Source organism: Neovison vison, chromosome 6 (assembly GCF_020171115.1).
Source record: "Neovison vison isolate M4711 chromosome 6, ASM_NN_V1, whole genome shotgun sequence".
Classification (NCBI taxonomy): Eukaryota; Metazoa; Chordata; class Mammalia; order Carnivora; family Mustelidae; genus Neogale; species Neogale vison.
Window position 1 is genome coordinate 57,179,325 of NC_058096.1, and position 24,677 is coordinate 57,204,001.

A 24,677-nucleotide genomic window follows, 5' to 3' on the forward strand; every position below is an offset into this window, starting at 1 on the left:
AATAATATCTGAAATCTCCTCCAATAGGTCTTATATATTTTTGCCATATTTTTCTAGGTACTTTAAATTTCCAATTATGTGTAAGTATTTATAATAATGTAAGTTATTATATGTAAGTATTATAAGTTATGTGTATTATGTATATATTATATATAAGTATTATAAGTTACTTATAATAATGTAAGTTATTATATGTACGTATTATATGTAAGTATTTTTTGAGATGAAAATTCTGTTGTGGCTTGGGAATTGTTTTATATAGTAACCTTGTATTTCTGCAATAATGTTAAACTCTCTTACTAATTTAAATACTTTGCCTGATGAAGCTTTTAAGTTTTTACTTTTTGTTTTATTTGTACCCACTTCTCTTAACCCATATCTTCCCTTTAGAAATTCTTAAATGGAAAGCAGATAGTAACAAGAAGCTGATTTTAAGTTTAGCCATGGCCTAATTTGTACATATTGCAGTTAGTGGCACGTGTCCTTTTAGAATACTGATGTGTGGGGGAAAAAAAAAAAAGAATACTGATGTGTGTTCTTCTGTTGGACCTTTGGAACTTAATCATGTGCAAGAATATGTGTTGGAAAAGTTACAGTGCACTCAAAGGTTAAGATCCCAACTTTGTCTCTGACAAGTTGTATGACCTTGGATAGATTATTTAACTTTTATAGACTTGCTTCCCTGCCCTTTGGATGGGGATTAAAATAAGCCTGTATTATGGGCTTGTCTTAAGAACAAAATTTAGGGTGTGCATTCAAAATTCTCATCACTTTGAAAACATTCAATAAATGGTGATTATTGTGCAAATAAACATCTGTATTCATTAAAACTGTTAAGTATTAGTAACTTTTATATGACTGAGATCATACTTTATCGTGAAATTTTAACTTTTGAATAGTGTTTTCTCACCCACATGCTCTGGGAAGGCTGGCAAAAAGCATGTGAAATTGGCCTTTCATACTGCCTTTTTCTTTTTGGATGCCCTGTACTTATTTCCAGTCATTTTCCCTTTGTGTGCTCAGTGTCCTCATATGGTGACAGTCTTAGGGGAATAAAACTCATAAAGTGGATACAAAGAAATTTGTGATATATGTGATGTCCATAGCAGACTGTTTCTTCAAAGATTACTCTGTGTGTGTGTGTGTGTGTGTGTATTTCATCCATGCTCTTCTTACAATTCGATGTTGATGTACCTTCATCAAGAGGTGAAGAATCTTTATTACCTCCCCTTGAAATTGGGAGCATTTTTGTAAATGTCTTGACCAGTAGAATATGGTGAGGTGATGCAGTTTGACTTCTGCAGGTAGGTCATGAAAGGCATTATGACTTCTGTTTGACAATTTTCTGGACACTTAACCTTGAAACCATGTTGTAAGGAAGTTCAGGTCACACAGAAAAGGTTTAACAGTTTCTTTACGTCTTCATTACCTTACAAAAATCCTGTCCTGTAAAACTTAAATAAATCTGTATGCCTTTCTGTTATTAATTTATCTTCTATTATAGGGTTCTCAGCAGAGAACTTAAAAGGATAGAAGAAAATGACGTTTTTCTTCCTCTACACCTTTTTGTTTCTTGGTGTTTTTTTTGTGAGCAGAATCTTTCATATTGATTAAGAACAATTCATCACTCAATTTTATAATGATAGTAAATAGTAGGAAAGAAGGAGACTAAGTAAATTTGTCAGCCTAATTTATAAAGATATCATTGTATGGAAGACCAAAGAAAAGATCTTTGTGTTTGCTTTCTATTATTTAATGTTTCCAAGAATAACACATATATAATGCAATAAATTTTTTAAAAACTTTATTTGCAGCACCAATACAACTCAGTTTTGCTGCTTAGCTTTGATGAAAAGGTTTTATAAATTAAACTAGTATTTCTTTTCAAATGTAGATTTTCCAAATTATACCTTTAATGACTTTTTAAAAAATAAGACTATGCCAGCTAAGAGAACAAAACCACCTCAAGAAAGGCAACCTTTTGGAATTGAACTAAAAAATATATGTAAGGTGAAATCAAAGTGAAAATCTGGAATTAGAGGCACTTGGGTGGCTCAGTTGGTTGTGTCTGCCTTCAGCTCAGGTCATGATCCGAGGGTCCTGGGATGGAGTTCTAGGTTGGGCTCCCTGTTCAGTAGGGATCTGCTTCTGACTTCTGCACCACCCCCCACTTGTGTTCATGTGCTCTCTCTCTCTCAAATAAATAAATAAAATCCTTAAAAAAAAAAAAAAAGAAAGAAAGAAAAAGAAAATCTAGGATTAAAATAAATTCTTCCTTAGGGCAATATGTGTGTGTGTGTATGTGTGTGTGAGAAAGAGAGAAAGAGAGAGAGAGAGAGAGAGTGCATTTGTGCATGTGTGTTTGCATTTAAACAGAAATTATCCTGTCACTGTCCTTCTTTTTCAATTGTCCTGACCCTCAGACAACAGAGAACAAACATAATGTGCCTGCGTGACTCTTTCTAAAACCAAATCTTAAAGGGAGACACTGAAGAAAAAAAATTAGTCTCCATTTGGATTTGTTTCTTTTCACCATTATACACTTGTTTTTAATCAGACCAACACCTCCTGTGGTTTTATTTCATGAAACGAGTGCACAAATAGTTATATGTGGACTTTGTCTTAGAGAAAGGATTACTACCTTGTAGCAGAACTCCAATAGCCTGACTCTAGTAATGTCAAGTCAGGCTTATAATTCAAAAATGAATAAATGTTGTTTTGGATGTTTTCTCTTTTGATTGCTTTATAGGATTAAAAGCTTGAAACCAGTATCTCTGTTTTAGTAATAAGGTTTGGTCAAAGGTGAGGGGGAAAAAACAAGACCCAAGCAAGGAGCTAATAGCAGATAATACTGGCATATTTAGTAGGAATATTTAAATTTGATCTTACTTATAAATGCATTAAATGGTTCATCTGCATTTTCTATTGAGTGTCAGAGCAGCATATAATTAAGAGAATTTTTTTGTAATTGTAGAGTACCCTATCATAGCTTAATAATCTTCTTATGCTTTGTTTAATGTTGCTTAAAATGTTTCATTTTGTGGAAAGGGTCATGCTCCCTTTCAGGGGGATAGCTGTGTCTAAGGACAGGTTTCAAAATTATAAGGGGCAGTTTTATGTAGATGTTATAAATTAGCAAATAACTAGTAGGTGGTTATCTAATAAAAAAGAGTAGATTACAATTTATATTTCCAGTTATAAGATGAAAAAATTCTGGGGCTCAATTATACAGCATGGTAAATAGAATTAACTGTACTATATTGTATACTTAAAAGTTGTCAAGATAGTAAATTTTAAATGTTCTCATCACAGAAAAAAATGTTTTCCTTATGTGAGGTGTTAACTAACATATTACTGTTAACTAATATATTATTGTTGAAATTGTTTTACAGTATATACAGGTATCAGATTGTCATATTATACAGCTTAAACTTATGCAGTGTTGTGTGTCAATGATTATTGACATAAATTCTCAATAAACTGGGGAAAAAACTTAATGCAAAGCTACTGTGGCACTGTCCAAGGATAGACATACAGTCAATGAAATAGAATTGAAAGTCCAAAAATAACCTTGACATTTATGATCGATATGGAGAAGGGTGCCAAGGCAATTCAATAAAGAGAAAAATTGTAGGGATGCCTGGAAGACTCCATCAGTTAAGTGTCTGTCTTCAGCTCAGGTCATGACCCCAGAGTCCTGCATCAGGCTTCTTGCTCAGCAGGGAGCCTGTTTCTCCTCTGCAGCCTCTGCCTGCTGCTCCCTCTGCTTGTGCTCTCTCTCTGACAAAATAAATAAATAAAATGTTTTTAAAAATTGTCTTTTTAGTGAATGGCCTGAAATAAATACTATCCCCATGCAAAATAATGAAGTTAGACCCCTTCCTCACACCATATCCCAAAATAACTCAAAATGAAATATAGAGGTATGTATGAGTTGAAACTATAAAACTCTTAGAAGAAAATATAACAGTAAACCATGTGACTTTGGTTAAGACAAATCTTCTTAGATATGACACTAGAATGCAAGTGTCATTAGAAAAAAAAATAAATTGGATTTTACCAAATTTAAAGTTTGGTGCTGCAAAGATTACCATCAAGAAAGTGAAAATATGACCTGTATAATAGAGGGAGTATTTGCAAATAATATCTAAGAGATTTGTAGATCTGGACTACATAATGATCTCTTATAAGCCAAAAAGACAAATAATCCATTGTAGAAATGGGCCAAGGATCTAAATAGGCATTTATCCCAAGATATACAGATGCCTAATATACACATGAAAAGATGCTCAACATCTTTTGCTTAGGGAAATCACCATTGGGAAACTGGGTGGCTCAGCAGATTTAGCTCAGGTCATGATCTCTGGGTCCTGGGATTGGACCCAGAGTCAGTCTCCCTGCTCAGCAGGGAGTCTGCTTGTCCCTCTCCCTCTGCCCCTCCTCCCCGCCATGTGTACGCTCTCTCTCTCTCTTCCTTTCAGATAAATAAATCTTTAAAAAATAAAAAATAAACCAAAGCCATAATGAGATATTATCATCACACTCACTATGATGGCTATAGTAATAATAATAATAAAAAGCATAGATAAAAGTAAGTGTTGATAAGGATGTAGTTAGAGAAATTGGAACCCTTAAACACTGCTCATAGGGATGTAAAATGGTACAGGCACTTTGGAAAATCTTTCAGTTCCTCAAAAGGTTAAACATAGATTTACTGTACAACCCAGCAGTTCTCTTCTAAGACAAATACCCCAAAGAAATTAAAATCTATGTTCACTTATAAACTGAATACAAATACTCACAGCAGCACTATTTATAGACAAAAAGTTGAAACAATCCACATGTCCATCAACTGATGAATGGATAAATAAAATGGGTTATATATATTATTCACTTATATAAAGGAATGAAGTACTTATATATGCCACAACATAGATGGACCTCAAAAACATTATGCTGAATGAAAGAAGTCACTCACAAAATACACTACTGTGTACGACATGCTCTTCATAGGGAAACCTGTGGGGTCAGAAAGTAGATTTACTGTGGCCAAACACTGAGGGTTTCCGGGGGAAAATGGAAGTGACTATTAACTGGTACAGGATTTATTTCTGGAGGGATGAAGATGCTCTAAAAATAATTGTGGCTGCATTTTCATAAACCTGTGAATATCGTAAAAAAACAAACTGAAATGTACACTTTAAATGGGTGAATTATATGCTATGTTAATCATATTTCAATAAAGGTATTATGTAAAAAAAATTTCCCAGTATTATCTTTCTTGATTCCAGACCAACAAAAAATTCTACCCAGGGACTTTAAAGCCACGATTTTATAAATAAAAATTTGTGATCTGTCAAGTGTATTTTGTTTACTTTTGTTTTATTTTTGTTTTTGCTATAAACTTTTCAACTGTATCCTAAACATTAAATTGTCCTTAACTTCTTTGTGTCTGTAACTTATTATTTTAAATATTTATTATTGTTTTAGGGCAATTATGTTAACTGTTGGCTATGAAAGAGGTAAAATCAAAAACTAAAATATTTTCTAGAACCATCATTAATACTCTTATTAGAAAGTGGAAAATAATGAGAAAATATAATCTGACAAACTCAAAGAGGAAGATTTTATAGAATTTATAAATTGGGGTCAAAGAAGTCACAGGAACATCTTGAAACTGAAATAGCAATGTTATGTCATAAAATCATAGAATTTCATAGATAACTTTAGCTCTAATTTAGGTGCATCTACCAAGTACTTAAAAAAAGTATATCATCCAAATTGATTGATCTCCTGAAAGGAATAACAATGAGGAGGTCACTCAGAAGTGCTGGTCTTTTGATTTCCTTCTTTAAGTAATGCCTTTGTTATCCCTTAGTATGTCATTGTATCTGAAGAATACAGTTCTTTGTCAGGTATGGCAGGCTGAATCATTTGGAATTTCAAATCCATCAATGCTGTCTAATTTTAAATGGTTCTTTTTGAATTTTTTTTTTAAATGAGGCTATGCCACCTGAATGATCGGGCTCCAAGTTTATGTTTCAGATTTTACAGTGTGTTGGATCTGTTCAGAATCCAGAGCAAGGCACCAAGAATAAGACCTTCACTATTTGCCTAGTTCCAGATGGCATGAATCACTTACTTGAATTAGCAAAAAGAAATAAGCAATCAGACAAACAAACCAGTAAATAAATAAATAAAGCATAGTGTGTCAGCAAACATACTACCCTTGTCCAAAATGCTGGAGCTTTGGTAGCCTGGAATTTGTTATATTCCATTTATAGGATATTGCTTTTCTTTAGCATGAAGGTCTGACACTGCTAAGTTGTTGAGTGGGTACTAATTTTCCCAAGTGGGATGGATGGAGCATATCATAACTGATAATCTAGATCCCTGGGTACAATTGCTCCATGGTGTTATAATAGGCTTATTGACTGGTGGTGTCTAGCTAGTAGCTACTGGGTTGCTTGTCTGTTTTTTTCAGGTAGCAAATTTCAGGTATCTCAGTAACAAGATGTTTTTCGCTGTTTATATCAATGCTCAACATCTAGCTACCCTTAGCTTTATGAAAACATTATTTAGATCTGAGTTTTTAATTCATCTGGGGACAATTCTAAATTTTAAAATGTCATTTGGAGATGTGTTGCTCCTTTATCCTAGGATGATCGAGGCATTATCTAGGTTTTGTTATCTCTCTTTCCTTTCAGGGATGTTTATACGCAAGCAGTTCTAGGTTGCTAACGTATTAGACTCTCCACCTCCTGCCCCTGCCCGGTGAAGGTGGTGTTCACTCATCTCAGACCTCATAGGAGTATATAAACTCTTATAGGTATGCAGCTATTCTAGATTGTTTTTAGGAAAGATAATTTTATCTCACTGAAGGTAAGAGTATAAGGGTATTTTTTTTTAATGAAAGGAAGTTAATAAGTCAATGACACTAAGTTATAAGGCTAATCAAGTGCTAGACTGTGGCTAGGGAAGGAGGTAGGCAAATGGTGCAGTTTATATTATGCATGGTTAATCCTTCGTTGCTATTTTAGCCCCTGCCCTGGAATTCATGTCACTGAGATGAGGTTGTGAAGAGAAGGACATTTAATAAGACAGAGAGACTTGGGTTTGCGTTATAGTTCTGCCTTTAACTGGTTCTGTTGTTCATTTCATAGAACCTCTCTAAGCTCAGTTTCCTTCTCTCATCCTAGTTACTACACAGTATGGTGGTAGGGATGAAATGGCACAACCCAGGTTTAGTACCCAGCAACTGTAAAAAGTGTTCCATAGAGTGTTCATTCTCTCTGTGTTTCTATATAATCTGTAAAGCAGCCTCTGACTTCACTTTTCCCTCTATACACAAGAGTGGAGGTTTCACTCTTGCTACAGGGAAGTGGGTCCAGAGTAGTGTTTACAGAGAAATGTGAGTGCCCTGGTTGAACACTTCCTTTCCTGGCTTCTACAGGCAGCAGTGTCTTTTCTCCAAGTGAAGTTTTAGCTGAGTCACAATGAGCTGTTTCTGTGATCCATTTATGCAATAAATATTTGTATTGGAGGCACAGGGATGTGGCTGCCTCACTGAGTTCTGAAGCATTCTGATTAACAAGTAGGGTACACAATATTTTTGTTGTGTTGTCTTATTCTCTCTGCTCTTAAGATTCCTGGAAAGATATTGTGTGCCCATACATAAGAATGTATGCATATTCCCGTGTATATATGTCATTTTATTTTAATTAAACACATAGAAACTGACACAAGCTGCTGTAAATTATCATGATTTTGCACACCTTTTTGTGTCCATTAGATGCTGACTTAAACCAACTTAGAATTTTCCGTGCTCTTTAATTCTGTTGCTAACCCACTGCCATCCACCGCCTTCCTTTGTAATGATTGCTCTACCGTTCCCTGCAAAACTAACATTCTAGCTCTCCTTCCCTCTCATATCTTTCTGTAACACTTGCTGGCTCTTTCTGCTCTTGGTCTCTGAATGTAGACATCCTATTACTACCAAGTTTTAGCGTACTTTTTTTTTTTTAAATCTTAACTTATAAATCTCTCATGACTTGTCCTCGTATTTGAGCCTTAAATTATACCCATACTCCCAATTGTTATACCTATAACCCTAGCTGCATGCCAGGCATTTCACGTTTTTCAAATATAAAACCAAGTTAAACTCATTGCAATGCCCTTATAATTTCTAAGCAGTTTCTTTCCTGTAGCAGTCACAAAAATGTCTGGTTTTTAATTTTTTTTTTAAATAGCACTAGTCAATACCTGAAAAACTGAAAAGTTTATGTTAGAGTGATTTTGTCATATCTAATTTTTGAATCTTACTTCAAATACCTTCCTAGGATTAAAAGTTCAGTATCTGAATTATTAAAGCTAAATTACCATATTTACCTCTTCTTGGACTTTCTGTTCATCCAAACCTATTTAGCAATTAGTCACAGAACTCATTCTGTTTTATAAAATACACTGTTTAATATTGTCACGCTTTCTATATTCCTGTTCTCTAAAACTGGGAAACTCCAAACTCCTACACGGCATTAACAATGTAATGCACTGAGGTTCCTCAAATCTGGTGACACCCTGCTTCCAGAATAGGGCATTTACTGATGCTCCTCACACATTGAAGATAAACACCACCTTTCTTTATATTCTTTTTATTTATTTATTTATTTTAAATTTTTTAAAATTTTTGTATAAACATAAATGTATTATTAGCCCCAGGCTTTCTTTATATTCTTGAGTTGGACTGGTCTCAAAGTATAATTGACTAAATAATAAATCTCACTGATGCTATATGGTCTGGTGATTAAATTTAGTGTGGTAACTACTTTGGTTAGATATTTTATGCATTTTACATTATAATAAATTTTGAAAATTTTCTCGTGTTTTATATATCTTACAAGCTAATCAGTAGGAATTGAATATTATTGCTAGTTTATCTATTTGTCATGTGTAGTTTTTCTTTTTAACATGTTTAACAGAGAAATGGTCCTGCATCTTGACATAAAAGTGTCAAAGCAATATTTTGCCAGTTTGTCTTTTTGAGAATTGGGTTTTTGCTCAATTCCTAATAAGAGTTAACTTTGCTGCTTCTTCTTCTTCTTCTTCTTCTTCTTCTGATCCCTAGCATTTTTCTAAAGGCCTGACGTACGATAGGAACTCAGTCAAAGTTTGTTGAATAAATGAGCAAATGAACGAAGAAACTCAAATTCAATTCAGGTATTCAGAGTAAGTAGAACTGACATTCTTCAACAAATTAACAATATTGTAATTTTCCCAGTTGTGGTTGAGTTTCAGGAGTTTAATTCAGTCAGAAAGATTCACTCAAGTATAAATGAACCTTTCTTATCTATGTTAGTAGGAAACTTCACTGACATTAGTTTCACAAAAACATCTAAGGGTAGTATCCCTAATATTATAAGGATTGTGTTGTCTTCATAAGACTGGCCATTAGGATTAACTATACCACCTCTATGTGGTGGGTATCTTGTTGGCTTTTAAAGCCACAAGAGTCATCTTTGTGGAGGAATTTCTTTTAATCTGCAATGGTATCCCTCACTGTTATTAATCCCATTGCTGAGAATTATAGCCAGCTTAGTCCTGAGCCACTGGTTGTACTGTATGGAATATCCTTTCTTAATTGTCCAGCTGAATTACACACTACATCTTTATCAAGACAGCATTTATTTTAAGTGGTACTTGTATCTGTAGATTTCATTTTGTACATACCCCCAGTACCTGCAGTGTGTCTATTAAAATCTCACTCACTGATATCTGCATTAGTCTCACTCATCTTTTTGCTCCAATATGTTAAATACTTATCTTAAAATAAAAACACAAGTGAGAAGAAATGAGGAACAATTTTGCATATAACTGTGGAATGAATTTCATTTCCTTAATGTTTGGAAACAATATATGAGGTAAAATTATGAGAGGTATGTAACACCTGTGCCTATATTTGGGACGTTAATTTGAATCGGGCTTATTGTCCAATTTTTCTGGGACAGTAACTTGCTCTGAATTCTGTTTTCTTTTGTTCCCCTTGTCCCCCACATGGAACTGATTTGTGCCATTTTAATCTTGTTTTTATTTTCATCTACTATATACTTGTAATTACGGTCTCCCTCTATAATTATTTTTTCCCAGTTTAGGTTTTTTGTGTTTTTTTTGGAAGGCAGGTGCTTTTCTCCAGTAATCATAAGTAAAGGGCATGCAAATTTAAGATTGTACAATGCTTTAGTATTTGATTTCATCCATTCTTTTTTTTTTTAAATTTTTTTTCTCACCACAGCACATACCTTCCCCAATATCCATCACCCAGCCACCCCATCCGTAACCCCCTCCCCTCCAGCAACCCTCAGTTTGTTTCCTGAGGTTAAGAAAGAGTCTCTTATAGTTTGTCTCCCTCTCTGGTTTCATCTTATTTCATTTTTCCCTCTCTTCCCCTATGACCTTCTGTCTTGTTTCTCCAATTCCTCATATCAGTGAGATCATATCATAATTGTCTTTATCCATTCTTAAAGGAACACACTCTCGGTCTTTGTTGTTAATAAAGGTACCATTTTGTCAAGGGCCTACTGTTGGCCCCTTGATTTCTATGCACTATTTAATTTAATCTGAGATTATCTAATTTAATAAATGAGTAAAAGCAAGGCTCAGTAAAATTATATAAACTGTCTTAGGTAAGGCAGCCAGATTCTTCCCAGGTTTGGTTCCAAAATCTCCTGCGCTTTATATTATCCCAGCATCTCGTAATGCTTACAGATATATGTAGTTCTTAAATGTTTGACAAGACTCTTCACTAAGTTTAATAAGTTTGACTTACATTTGTTATATATTAACTCTTGTGAAAGATAAATATTTAAAAGATATATTGAGGTTTCTTTAGTAGTTTCAGTCTTTTGATGTGTTTGACATGCAGTTGAAATATGATGGGCATTATCTCTGAATAGTTGGTCTTGGTCATGCAGAATGTCTGGGAAATTAACAGAATTAGCTATCAGAATGTCATTAGTGAATCCAGAACTTAGGAAATGGCAGTACTGTTATATTAAAAAAAATTCAAGATTTTTATTTATAGCATAAGTTAGTTATCAGACAGGATGCCTTGTTGAGACTTGTTGATACCCTTTATGAGGCTATCCCTCATAAAGGGTAGCCCTGGTAGGATACAATCTTTGGGGAATTATAGGTACTATGTAGACTTATCACACTGAAAAAGATCTTCAAAGCTCATACATGTCATCCCTGTCTTCTGAAGAACACGCCTTACCTCAAATGTAAAATGGGAATTTTATTTGTCTTCTAAAGGTAATCAGCAAATGACTGGGAGGGGAAACTTCTGGCAGATGAATAAATGAATCCTTGGTACTGTATTTTGGTTAGGAGCATCCAAGTACTATTTAGTAATCTTGACCCTCCCCCCCAAAAAAATGGAAGTCAAATATAATTGTCATAGTCCAAGTGAAGATTCTCATTATTTACAGGATGATTAGGCCCATCAGGATTCTTGGAAGCTTCTCCTGCTGGTGAGGAAGTATGTGAACTGATTCTGTGCTGTTACTCAGTGAGTAAATACAGAGCAATTATTTTTATCCCGGGTGAGATTGACTTGTACTATGTGGTCATGAATCTTTCTCAGACAATAAAATGAGAATCCTACTAACCTTCACACTTTCATTTGGAAGCTCGGTTGGGCGCTAGAGATCCCTTTTCAGACTTAGTAAGCTGTTGAACCTTACGCTTCCATGAGCCTTAGTAAGCTGTTGAACCTTCACTTCTGTGAATGAAAATGGCAAGATTGATGTGTTTCAGAGTATGTTGTCAGAGCATAAAGATATGTATGTGTCTATGCAGTGTGCATGTAGGTATGTGTATGTGTACATGTAATGTGCCTCTCTTCTTTAAAACATGTCAGGATATCCTAGTCATTTTTGAGTATATGCGAAAACAAAAAAGATCTTAACTGAAAGGAATAGTTTTCCTATTTTCGCAGAAAGGTAAACAACTCTCTGAAAACTGAGCCTGTAATAGAATTGCATTTCCCAACAGAATTACAGCACAATTACTGAAGGGCCTTTATATATTTTGTACTATTCCGCTAGACCTTTCTAATATTTTTTATCCTTCAGAAGATTTTACTACAGTGAACTTAAAACAGGGGTCATAGTCCACACATTTGACAAATAAGTACAAAAGTAATAATACTGAATGGAAAATGCTTGCAACTACATTCCAGAGAATAATGCAGAACCACTCCAAACCCTAAATTTAGTTATGCTAATTCATCACGTAACCCATCCAAGATTCGATTAGATAAAGAATTCAGTAATGGACACCACAAAACTACATACTCCCATTAGAAAGTATTTATTTTTAGTTATAGGTTCACAGAATCTTTTGGATCTTTATATTCCCTAGCATTTTTAGTATAAGCAAAGTGAATAAACATACCTATCCTGTCTCAGAATTTGTAGTTGAATAGATGCATGGTTAGTATTAAAATACAGTTGATTATATATCTCAAGCGAAAAGAGGTCTTTGCCATCCACCAAAAAGAGGAAATGCCATTATAAGGAATTAATTATATTTAAGTAAAAGCTTTCAGGAAAAATTTTAAAAATTTTAAATTTAGTTTAAGATACGAATGATGAAAAAATTAAATATCTGTATTTCAGCACTTCATTTCTTTTCTGAAAGGTCAATCTCTGTTTTGTGTCCTATATGTCTAAATTGGTCTGGTTCAATTTGGACTATTTATGCTGGGAATTTTAAACTTAAGCTTGGGTAAAAGCTGTATCAATATTTGTTATGCCAGAAAATTTATGACTCAAACTTGTGGAGATTATTAAACTATGGGCTGTCATTTTCTGCTTTTGGAAATTCTAGGTCTCTTGTTTTGTAGTGACTACAACTGTGTCACATAAAATCCAACTGCCAACAAGTTAATAGCAAAGTTTATTCTCGTACTCTAAAAGCTTTCTGTTCACTAACTATTTAATAATGGAGACATCTCTCATCTATATTCCCACGTCTAGAGTTCAGCTTATATTGTTTCGATGATTTCTATGGAATAAGGTGTAGGTTGAGATTATTTTCCAGTTATATGTAAAGACAGACATTCTACATTCTTACACACTTATTTTATACTGTTAAAACTATGTGTAACTATTGCTTGTATCTTCACATTTGTCCATATAACTGTTATTCCTTTACAATACTGTTTTTATGAAAATCAAATAAATTATATGTTCACTTTATACGGGTTAATAAATAACATTTGAGGTGTCACTACTTACCTCAATATCAGTGTAACCATAAGTGATGCCCCACTTTTCATTCTAGAATTGGTTACTGTGCTGCAATTTCTGATTATCCTTCTCTCATATTTCTTTATAATTTTATTTGCATGGACATATAGGTAATTACAAATTTAGAAAGGTATATTTCTTTATACACTGACCTTTTTAAATCTCCAGCTAGGCATTTCTTTCATATAACTCATCTTTAACCTTTTTATGTAGCTGTCCCAGCTTAAGCTTACTCTAAGAATTTTCCTTTGTATATTTACCTTTTTTTCTCAGCTCTCTTTGCTCTTGTTTTAAGTATACCTCTTGTGTATGGCATGTGACTGGATTTTGTTTTAATAAGACCTTTGTGATACTACTTTAAAGTGGAAATTTATTTACTTTGATTTTACTTTATTTACTTTGATTTACTTGGATTTGTTCTGACATCTTACCATCCTATTTTGTTCTATCCTTCCTTCCCTCCTCCTTTCGTTCTCTCTCTCTTTCTTTTTTTCTCTCCCTTCCTCTCTGTCTCTCTTTCTCTCTTCCTTCCTTCCATCCTTTCTTCCTTTTGCCCAGCTTTTTCAATATTCATTACCCCCTGCTGCCTTGCCTTCTTTTGAAATGACTTTTGAATTATATTTAATTTTGCTTTCTTGTTCCTCCAGTACTTTAGAAATTATGTAGTTGATTTCTATTCTTTTAGTAGTTACTTTAGAAATTTCAACAGGTTTATTTAACTTAACATTGAAATAATTTATATTTATAAAATAAAATTCCTAAAGTAAGATTTGATTCTGGAATCAAGGGATATGAGTGATTCCATGGCTTTAAAAAATATACTGATAAATTTTCATCCAAAAAGTTGTATGACTGTATTCTGCCATTGGCAACCCATAAATATACATTTTCCACATTTGTTGCAAATGTTGAGTATTGTGATTATTTATGTATGTAGTTTTTTTATGTTAATTCTGTTTTGTAAAGTTGTTTTTTACTGTTGATATCTTTTGTACATTGCCCAACATCTTTATGAGTGAGGGTTTTTTTTCCAGTTTACCTATTTAATTACCAAATTTTATGTGTTCATTATAAGATGAACAATTTATTTGAGGCTAGTAGTTTTTAGTGTCTATGCAGCAGGCTTGAATTTATTGGTTAATTTATTTCAAAAACTTTCTGTCACCAAGATCACACTTTTATTACAGAATCTACTATTTAAACATATATTTGTTTATGTGTCTTTCTCTCTCCCAAACTGGGGCAATATTATATTCAAATATCTACATACATTACCAAAAAGGATGTCCATGAGGGTAATCCCAAATGCCAGATATAGTGGTCTTTTTTCCTGAGGTGCCAACACTGAGTGCTATAAATTATGCCAGATTATTACTATATTTCAGTGATGGCTACAGAGAGGACAAAAGTGAATATGTTTAGTCAGTTTACTCTATTTAACTTGAAGTCCACTGCTTCAATATAAATGTTTTTTATTGTAACATGTTACTTTATTGTAAGAACTTGAGTGAAGATGGAGGAACATTGTTCATATTCTCCCCATCCTCTGATTTTTTTTTCTTCCCTCTCTCTCTCTTTCTTTTTTTTTTTTTTTTAAGATTCTCTCCATTCATTTGACAGAGAGAGAGAGTGAGCACAAGTAGTAGCAGCAGGTAGAGGGAGGGGAGGGGAGAAGCAGGCTGCAGGTGAGCCCAAGACAAGGCCTAATCCCAGGACCCTGAGACCATGAACCAAGCTGAAGGCAGATGCCCAACGACTGAGCCACCCAGATGCCCCTGATTTTTTCCTATAATATGATAGTTTCTTCTTAAATGTTCATTTCCATTAAATTAAATCACTAATAAAAGGAGTTCATACCAAATTGTAGCTACTATACTAAATATTAAGAATTAAAATTTAATTAACATATTCTCTTATATCTCATCATAGTTTTTGTAGGTGATTCTGGAAATGTCTGTTTCTACTTAGTTACTTCATTGATTTATTAGGCTGTGACTATATAATGGTATGGTGTGGGTCGACTTCTGATACTTTCTTTTTCTTTCTTTATGTAAGTAGCTATTTTCTCTTTCCATTCTTTTTATTTTATTTCATTTTATTTCAGCTTTATTGAGGACTCATTGACATATAAAATTATAAAATATATAAAGTGTACATCGTGGTGATTTGATTATGGATACATTGTGAAAAAATCTCCCCCATTTAGCTAATGAACACATTCATCACCTCACATATTTATCTTTTTTGTTGAGAATATTTAAGTTCTGTCTTAGCAAATTTAATGATACAGTGTTATCAACTACTGTCACCATGTTTTACATTGGATCCTCAGAACTTATTCAATCTTATAGCTGAAAGTTTTCATCTTTTACCACCTTCCTATTTTCCTCATATCTCCAGCTCCTGAAAATAACCATCTTCAACTCTCTGTTTCTGACTGTGGATTTTTTCTTTTAAGATTCCAAATATAGGTAATACCATATAGTACTTGTCTTGTGTTTGTCTTTTTGTCATACCAACTGATGCTCTTGGGGTCCATCCATGTTGTCGCAAATGGCAGTATTTCCTTCTTTCTCTTAGTTGGATAATATTCTGTTGTATACATATACCACATTACCACATCATTACCCTTTCATCTGTTTCCAGACACTTAGGTTGTTTCCATATCTTGACTATCGTAAATAATGTAATAAACATGGCAGTACAAATATCTCTTTGAGATACTGTTTTCATTTCCTTTGGCTATATAGCCAGAAACGGGAATGCTGGATCATATGATAGTTTTAGTTTTAATTTTTTGAGGAACTTGCATACTGTTTTTCATTGTGGCTGCACCAATTTAAATCCTCACCAAAGTGCACAAGGGCTCCTCCCTTTTTTCCAACTTTTTGCCAACATTTGTTATCTCATCCTTTTGATGATAGCCATTTTAATAGGTGATATCTCATTGTGATTTTAACTTAATAGTTATTTTTGATAATACAGTAAGTACCTGTGAAATCAACACTCCAAAGAAAAAGTGAGATATTGATAGTAATCTATTTCTGAACACCTGGTTTTGCCCTTCTATCGACCCATCCCTTTACCTCCCCTAACCAAGCTAAACATTATCCTGAATCCTCTGTTCTTTATTCTTTCTTTAAATTTTGTAGTTTTAAAAAAATATTTTATTTATTTATTTGTCAGAAAGAGAGAGAGAGAGAGGGAACCCACACAAGCAGGGCGAGCAACAAGCAGAAGGAGAACTAGGCTCCCCATTGAGCAAGGAACCTGATGCAGGACCAGAGTAGAAGTCAGACACTTAACTGGCTGAGCCACCCAGGTGTCCCTAAATTTTGTAGTTTCATTTCATCACTATGTATTACTAAAATGTGTGTGTGTGTGTGTGTGTGTGTAGGTGTAGGTGTATGTGTGTGTATTTGGATGTTAAATTAAAAAGGCTCAGAGGTAGAATAAAGGAACAGATTGTCATATCAAACTCAAATGTAAAAACTTACTAAATACCAAACTTTACTAATAATTTCAACACTACAAGCAATCAAAGAGGATGGAAACAATAAGGAAAAAATCTGGTATATATAGCAGGACTCCCCAGTTCTTGTTTTCTGCATTGGACACACACTTATTAGCTCAGAATAATGTATGAGAAAGATTCCAATGAGGTTTGAGGCTCACCTCAGAGTGTATGTGATGTTCTCCAGAGAGACATGGTTCATAAATCTTTAGATTTGAGGTGTGTTTACATTAGGCAGTCTCAAATCATGGACATTCTACTCAAGGCATTCCTAAGGTAAAGATTCTTTTCCTAAAATACACTATCAGTCTATTTGCCTGGAGATTCAGTTTTGTTTACAAGGAAATTATACTGGATCAATGGCTTTATTTTCCCCCAGGAGCATTCCTTCTTACCCCACTAGTAATTACATCATAGCTTCTTTACCTCTTCACTTCATATGATGAGAAAAGTGCTATTTTGAGTTGCTGCATATGACAACCCTGATCACACCAAGTCTGGACATTTGGATAAGGACCTTGGCTTGGGATTCCTGCCACAAGTTGCTGCTTTGCTTTTCATGGGTCACCTTTTAAAATAACCACTTAAGAACTGAGCCCATGTAAAGTTAATGACCTCACCACAACCACCTTAAAAGTACCAGGGGCTTGCTACTCTGCTCTCTTTCTTTCCACCTCTCGTTACCTGGGATAGAGGACTGTCCCTCTCCAGGCTCACTGAGCCTCAAATCACCCTGTTTCTAAAATTTGTAAGTAATAAAATTGTGACTTTATTTCCTTTGTGTGAGTGTACTGAAACTGTGCCTTCAATTAAATCAACCTCAAGGTTTTCCTTTCCTCAAAATGCATGTTCAGATCCTGAGGGAGCTACCTGCTGATTCTACATGGCTGGCTTGTGTCTCCGCATTCAGTGGTTAAGAATCTGCATGTTCTTAATTTAATACACAAGTTACAGGGCTCCCAACACACTTTTCAGACATTTTCTGTGGTGTATCCAGCTAAGCTTGACCAAAGAAGACACTTCCACAGAGATGACAAGAGAATGAGGGATCCATGCATTCTGCAGCTCCTAGGTGCCTAAGTTGCTCCAAATGGTACTTTCCAGATGTGTGATTCCTAGTGGTCAGTGTGTCAGTGTCCCATTGCATGATTTGATTACATTTATGCTGTCCATTTACACTGGAATACTTTTGTAGGAGTTTAATTTTACTGGTTGACTGACTGCCTGATGAAAATGATTACATAAATATTATAACTTGGAATAATATTATAAAAGGTGATAGTGTTTGGTGTTCCAGTGTAAATAAGGTAGATGAATTTTTATGTGCAGGGGCAAATAAATCTGTAAGTATAAAATAAAAGGAAAGTGGTTATAGGAAAACCTTATAAATACCTGAAAACTGAAATTTTTTTGGCTTCTAATCTTTTTGATCTTGCTCCTCAGTGTATTTACTGCCTAATATAAAATGCTGTCAATTAGTGGCATGTCTTTTTCAAAGACATAGCAGAGTAAGCTCTTTGGCAAAATAATAAGTTTTCAAAAAATAATGGAAATTAAAAATTGGATATAAAAGGGAGAGAAAAGATAAAAGGTACAAATGCATCATTCTAAGATATGCTTCTGAGGGCAAAAGTGGTCACAAATCACGTAACTGCTGAGAATATTAAAAAGTGGAATACACAGTTAATAAGATAAAAAAAAAAGAAGCAGTCCTTTTTTTCAGATGATAATGTTGGAAATCACATAATATCAATATATGATATAAAGTATAAAAGGATAAGTACTATATATATTTTGCTTAATTTGAATAGAACTATTGACTTCCTGAAAAAGAATCAGCTCATTATATTTGTTTACAGGAGTGAAAATTGTTTGACCACTTTTTCTTCTGTTTATCACTGAAAATCTATGATACATGAGAAAGGTTTTCTCTTAATTTATCCATTTAGTGATTATTTTGTGAGACATCAAGTGGACTAGAACAGTTGTAGAGACATCAAACTAATAGACACCAGCTATCTATGCAGCAAGAATTGACAGTAATGACACATTTTTGAAAGATTATAGCTAAATGATAATTCACATATTCCTTTATTTATGGAGAAGGTTGGCAGTCATCAATAGATCTTGATTCAGAGTTGAAGGACACAGTGAACTATGTGAATCCTTTTCCATCACAGGTATTTTAGTGTGCACATTTTTTAGTGTGTTCTATGAAACTGCATGAGTAGATGACCAAGACTTGGTGACTCAAAACCACTGGTTATAGGGTAACAGCAATTGCTTAAAATGTGAGCATGTGATTGAATATATCCCTGACTCTATTAGGAAGATCCCCCCCCACCCCGCCAAATCTCTGAGGGTTGTTTTGAGAGGATAAAATCACAGACATTACCAGTTCAAGAGAAGAGTTTGCTTAAGAATGGAGCCAAACAAACAGGGTTTTGGAGGGGAGGGGAGTGAGGGGTTGGGTGAGCCTGTTAGTAGGTATTATGGAGAGCACGTATTGCTTGAAGCACTGGGTGTGGTGCATAAACAATGAATGCTGGAACACTGAAAAGAAATAAAATAAAATAAAATAAAATGGAAAAAAAAAAAAAGAATGGAGCCAAAATAAAAACAATTGTGAGATATGGAGAAGGCTTGATCAAGTCTCAAGAATATTGTTTGAACAATGGATTTATTTGTGATTGAAGACACATTTGCTACAAACTTTAGTTTTTATTCTTTAGCCATTTGAATATGGTATTTTGCCACTTGAAAAGGAAGGAATCCCAAGTACAAAGTATATGTGGCAGTTAAGACACTAGATTCTTGAGTCATGCTAAACAGATTTAAATCCTGGCCCCACCACTTGCTTACTGTATGGTCTACTTGTTTCTTTATGCCTCAGTTTCATTATTTATAAAAAATGAGAACAGTAGTACTTATCTCAAAGAGTTCTTGTAATGGCAAAAAGAGATGCAATATGTAAATTGTAATATTTGTAAACTAAACATATGTAAAAGAACTCAGTATCTGGCATATTTTAAGGGCTTAATGTTCATTTACATTATTTTTATCTTTATTGCTATTTATATATGAATTATCAGCCATCAAAAACTTCATCCAAATCTGCATAAGAACCCACAAACACAAAAATACTTCTAGAACTGAATAGAACAAAAGAATGAAGTGGGAATTCATTCTCTAAAATTCCAAATTAAAACTTTAAAGAAAGATTTGAGGGGGAGGTAGGACAGGACAAACAGGGGTGGCAAAATAGATGGAAAGTAACAGAACTGGTGCCCACCAGCATCAAGCCAGCTAGGCTAAAGGAACACAAGCAAAATGGCACCGGCTTCCATTCCCAGAGTAAGTTTTTACAGATCCTTGCCCCTTAGCACATGCTCTAAAATTAGTCAGTAAATCTTCATGTATGACCCAGGCACTTTTTAAACTGCTGCATCTACACTGGGTCTTGGGATGAGTAATATTGTGCACAGGCCCTCCTGGACTTAATTAAGCCTTGCTGATTTTCAAAGTCAGACATTATGGGGGTTTATCTTCCTGGTGCAGATACCGAGGGCAGGAGGGGCCAGTGTGGGACTTGAAACTTTCACTGATCAGGAAGGACTCCTATGGCTGCGAGATCCCTCCAACTTGTGGGTTGTTGTGCTAGGGGGTTGATTTCTATTTCTCTGTTCCTACTACTCTTCTCAGTGTGGTCTTTTTCTTTATATCTTTAGGTGTAAAAGTGCTATGCTGCTGGTTGTTGTCAGACTAAGTTGTACTAAATATGTAATCGCAACCTTTCTGTGTCCATGGAAGAGGTGGACTCAGGATCCTCCTTCTTCTCCATCTTCCCCTTTGTCTTCAACCAGGGCCATTATTAAAAAAAATAATTTTACAATACTGATCTCCAAAGTGAATTCTCCAGCACCATGTGTATATTTTATATTATTTAAAAATATTTTGACTTTTAAAAATTAGTTCTTAAATGTATCAAGAAGAGAAATACAAATTTGGTTTACAAATTAGATGGGAGCAGCGCCTGGATGGCTCAGTGGATTAAAGCCTCTGCCTTTGGCTCCGGTCATGATCTCAGGGTCCTGGGATCAAGCCCCGCATCGGGCTCTTTGCTCAGTGGGGAGCCTGCTTCTCTTTTTCTCTCTCTGCCTACCTGTCTGCCTACTTGTGATCTCTCTCTGTCAAATAAATAAATAAAATCTTTAAAACACACAAACAAAAACAACCAAATTAGGTAGGAAATAATGTCTACCAGTTTGTTCACATGCACATATGGATTTGTTCAGAGCCTGTATCCAATTTTCCACTTCCATATAGTGATTCCTTTATATGTAATTCCTCTCAGTACTAAGTATATCCATTCTCCACTATGGGTACTTAAGAAGGAATTGTTTTCAATCCAACAAGTAGTTCAAAGTAGGAAGAGTACTCCAAAGAAGTAGATTTCCCAGGGGGTACCTAGAAACTCTGTTTGTTTGCTGACCTAGAAGACTGTGGGATCTTAAGGTAACTTTCTGGCCTTTTTAGATTTGTCTTTCTTTATCTTAAAATGTCTGCAAGTAAAACATTTTTCATCCCAGGACTGAACTCACAGATCATAAAAATGAGAGGTGAATTAAAATAATACAACAGTATATGCCAATTGTATCTCATTATTAAAAAAAGATGAAATAGGTACATTCATAAATCAAACATATGTAGTGATAAAAAAGAATGAACTACTTCTGCATGCAAAGAAAGACAGCAAGAATGTAGGGTGCCTGGGTGGCTCAGTCGTTAAGCTTCTGTCTTCGGCTCAGGTCATAATTCCAGGGTCCTGGGATGGAGCCCCGCCTCAGGCTCCTTGCTCGGCCGGAAGCCTGCTTCCCCCCTCCCACTCCCCCTGCTTGTGTTCTTTCTCTCTCTCTCTCTCTGTCAAATAAATAAATAAAATCTTTAGGAAAAAAAGAAAGAGAAAGCTAGAAAGTGTTGTACTAACACACACGTGCGTGCACACACAGTGGAGGTGGAAGTTTTTCTTGGGAGATTCTTTAGAAGCCAAAACAGTGGAGTAAAAGTCTTGCCCCCATCTTGCTTAGATGAATTATATAGAGTAGTCGAATTCATAGAGACAGAAAGTAGAATGATTATTGCCAGGGGCTAGGGGTAGTGGAGAATGGGTAGTTGTTTATTTGGTACAGTTTCAGTTTTGCAAGATGAAAAAAATCTTCTGTTGATTAGCACAATGATATGAATGTACTTAACACCACTGAATTGCACACATAAAAATGGATAATGTAATGGAAGTGGGATTATAAAATTTACCTAGGAAATACCATTTGATAACTACATGAAGATTTTGTGAAAATGAGGTGTGAGGAAGTCTCTCATTTTTATGTTTCTTTTGTTTTTACTACTTGGAGCATTATTAGTTACATTAATAACCATCACTATTTTACTAATATTGTAAAAGCCTTATTTATTCAGTGCTGATTTTTTTGTGTTAAAGATTGTATTTAAGGAATCGTGTAATTTCCCCCAAACAACTATATGGCTAAAATAAAATTCTACCTTTAAATATTTAAATTAGGAAATAAGAAAGGACCAAAGACACCAAGCACTATCTTTGAGCTATTTTTTATAAGAGAAAAAACATTTTTCAATTTTATAAAAATTTTATAGTAATTTTTTTCATTTTTCATTTAATTTTTATATTCTTTGGTTTCATAAAAAATATTCCATGTTACTTTACACCCATTAGAATATTATTTTTTAAAAAAGTGTTGGATAAAATTTGAGAAATTTGAATGCTTGTGCACTGTTGAGAGAGTTATAAAATGGTGTAGTCACTATGGAAAACAATATAGTAGTTTCGCAAAAATTAAAAAAAAGATTTACCAGATGACCCAGTTTTTTCCATTTCAAAAGGGTTGAAAGCAAGTCCTCAAAGGTAATTGTACACCCATGTTTTTAGCAGTGTTAGTCACAATGGCCAAAAGTGGAAGCAACCCACGTGTCTGTCAGTGGATACATGGATAAACAGAATGTGTTATATATGTATAATGGCATATTAGGTACTTGGATAAGGAAGAAAATCCTGACACATGCTATAACATAGATGAACCTAGAGAAATTTATGCTAAGGGAAATAAGCCAGTCACAAAAAATAAATACTTACAATTTTGCTTAGATGAATTATATAGAGTAGTCAAATTCATAGAGACAGAAAGTAGAATGATTATTGCCAGGGGCTAGGGTTAGTGGAGAATGGGGAGTTGTTTATTTGGTACAGTTTTGGTTTTGCAAGATGAAAAAAATCTTCTGTTGATTAGCACAATAATATGAATGTACTTAATTTAACACCACTGAATTGCACACATAAAAATGGATAAGGTGATAAATTTTATGTTATGTACATTTTGCCACAATTATAAGTAAATACAAACCAAGGAAAAAAGTCATGCCAGATGATTGTAGTGTTGTAATCAGAGTTTTGAATAATTGTGCCTGTCTATACCAATGCTTCTCAAGGTGTCCCTGAATTAGCAGGATCATTATAACATGAGAGCGTCAAAAAAAAAAAAATTCATCTAGTGTTTTATTCACCCTACTTAATAGAAAAATAGAATCTGGGTTAATATTGGGTAATCTCTGGTCCCCACTAAAAATAAAATTTGTAGCATAGTCATTTTTTTTGGTAAAATGAATAAAATTAGTATAATGTAGGAATTTGAAAAGTGTTCAGTAGTGTTTTATGTTTACCTTATAAGATACTTATCTATAAAATAAATAATTTCACTTTTAAAAATTTGTTTAAGCCAATAATAATTCAAATTAAATTAGAAGATAGTGATCACTGCAAATAATGTAAATAAGTTATACAGATTGTTTTATGTGGACAAAGGGACATTCCCATAGGGTACTTTTCAAAATATTTTTTCTCCTGGTTTTACTGAGATACAGTGATATAGTTGATATAAAGCATTGTATATTTAAAGTGTATGACATAATGATTTGGTGTATGTATGTACCATGAAATGATTTCCAAATAAGCTTAGCATCCATCACCTCACATAGTTACATTACATTTTTCTTGAGATGAAAACTCATAAGATCTACTACCTATCAGCTTTCACATATACAATGATATTGTTAAACATGGCCCAATTTTTGGAGACACTAACCATGGTGCTGAAACTAAATTCTAAATGCTGTTTGGTGTTGGAAGTCTTGCCTCTTTGGTTTCTAGATGATGAGAGATAGGAGGAGGGACAGGTGGTAGCACTGGGTGGCAAAGACACCACAGTGAGATACATTTTTTTTTTTTTTCTCACTGAGATACTTGAAGTGTTCAGAGCACCCAGTGAATATTGTTTGAAATGGAAATATCTCAGTATTTCAACAAGTGGCCCGAATGTACTGGTATATACTGATGAAGATCAGTCCTGATTATAGTTTATTCACCTTGAAAGCATGAACACATGCATCTGCCCACTTTAATTGGTTTTAATACATTACGTTGGAAATATAACAATGTCATAAATTGTGATATCTGAATTTGAACTAGATCAAGGTTCTAGAAAGTTGGAGGTATTAATACAGTAAAAAAGACTGAATTGTAAAATTTCAGAATAAAAATCAGACTTGAGTGGTCCAAGATAAGCATGTAATCTCACAAGACAGGATTAGTTCAGTGGTTTTCACAACCTACTATTTAAACTGTTAAACTGGTCTGGAGAAGGGGGTGAAAACTGCTTAAGTACTTTATGGAAGTGGCTAAATTTAAAAATTGTCTAAATGTAACCTAAGAAAATAATAATTCACAATGATTACTTTCAGTTACAGGTTTTTAACATCCTGGTGAATAA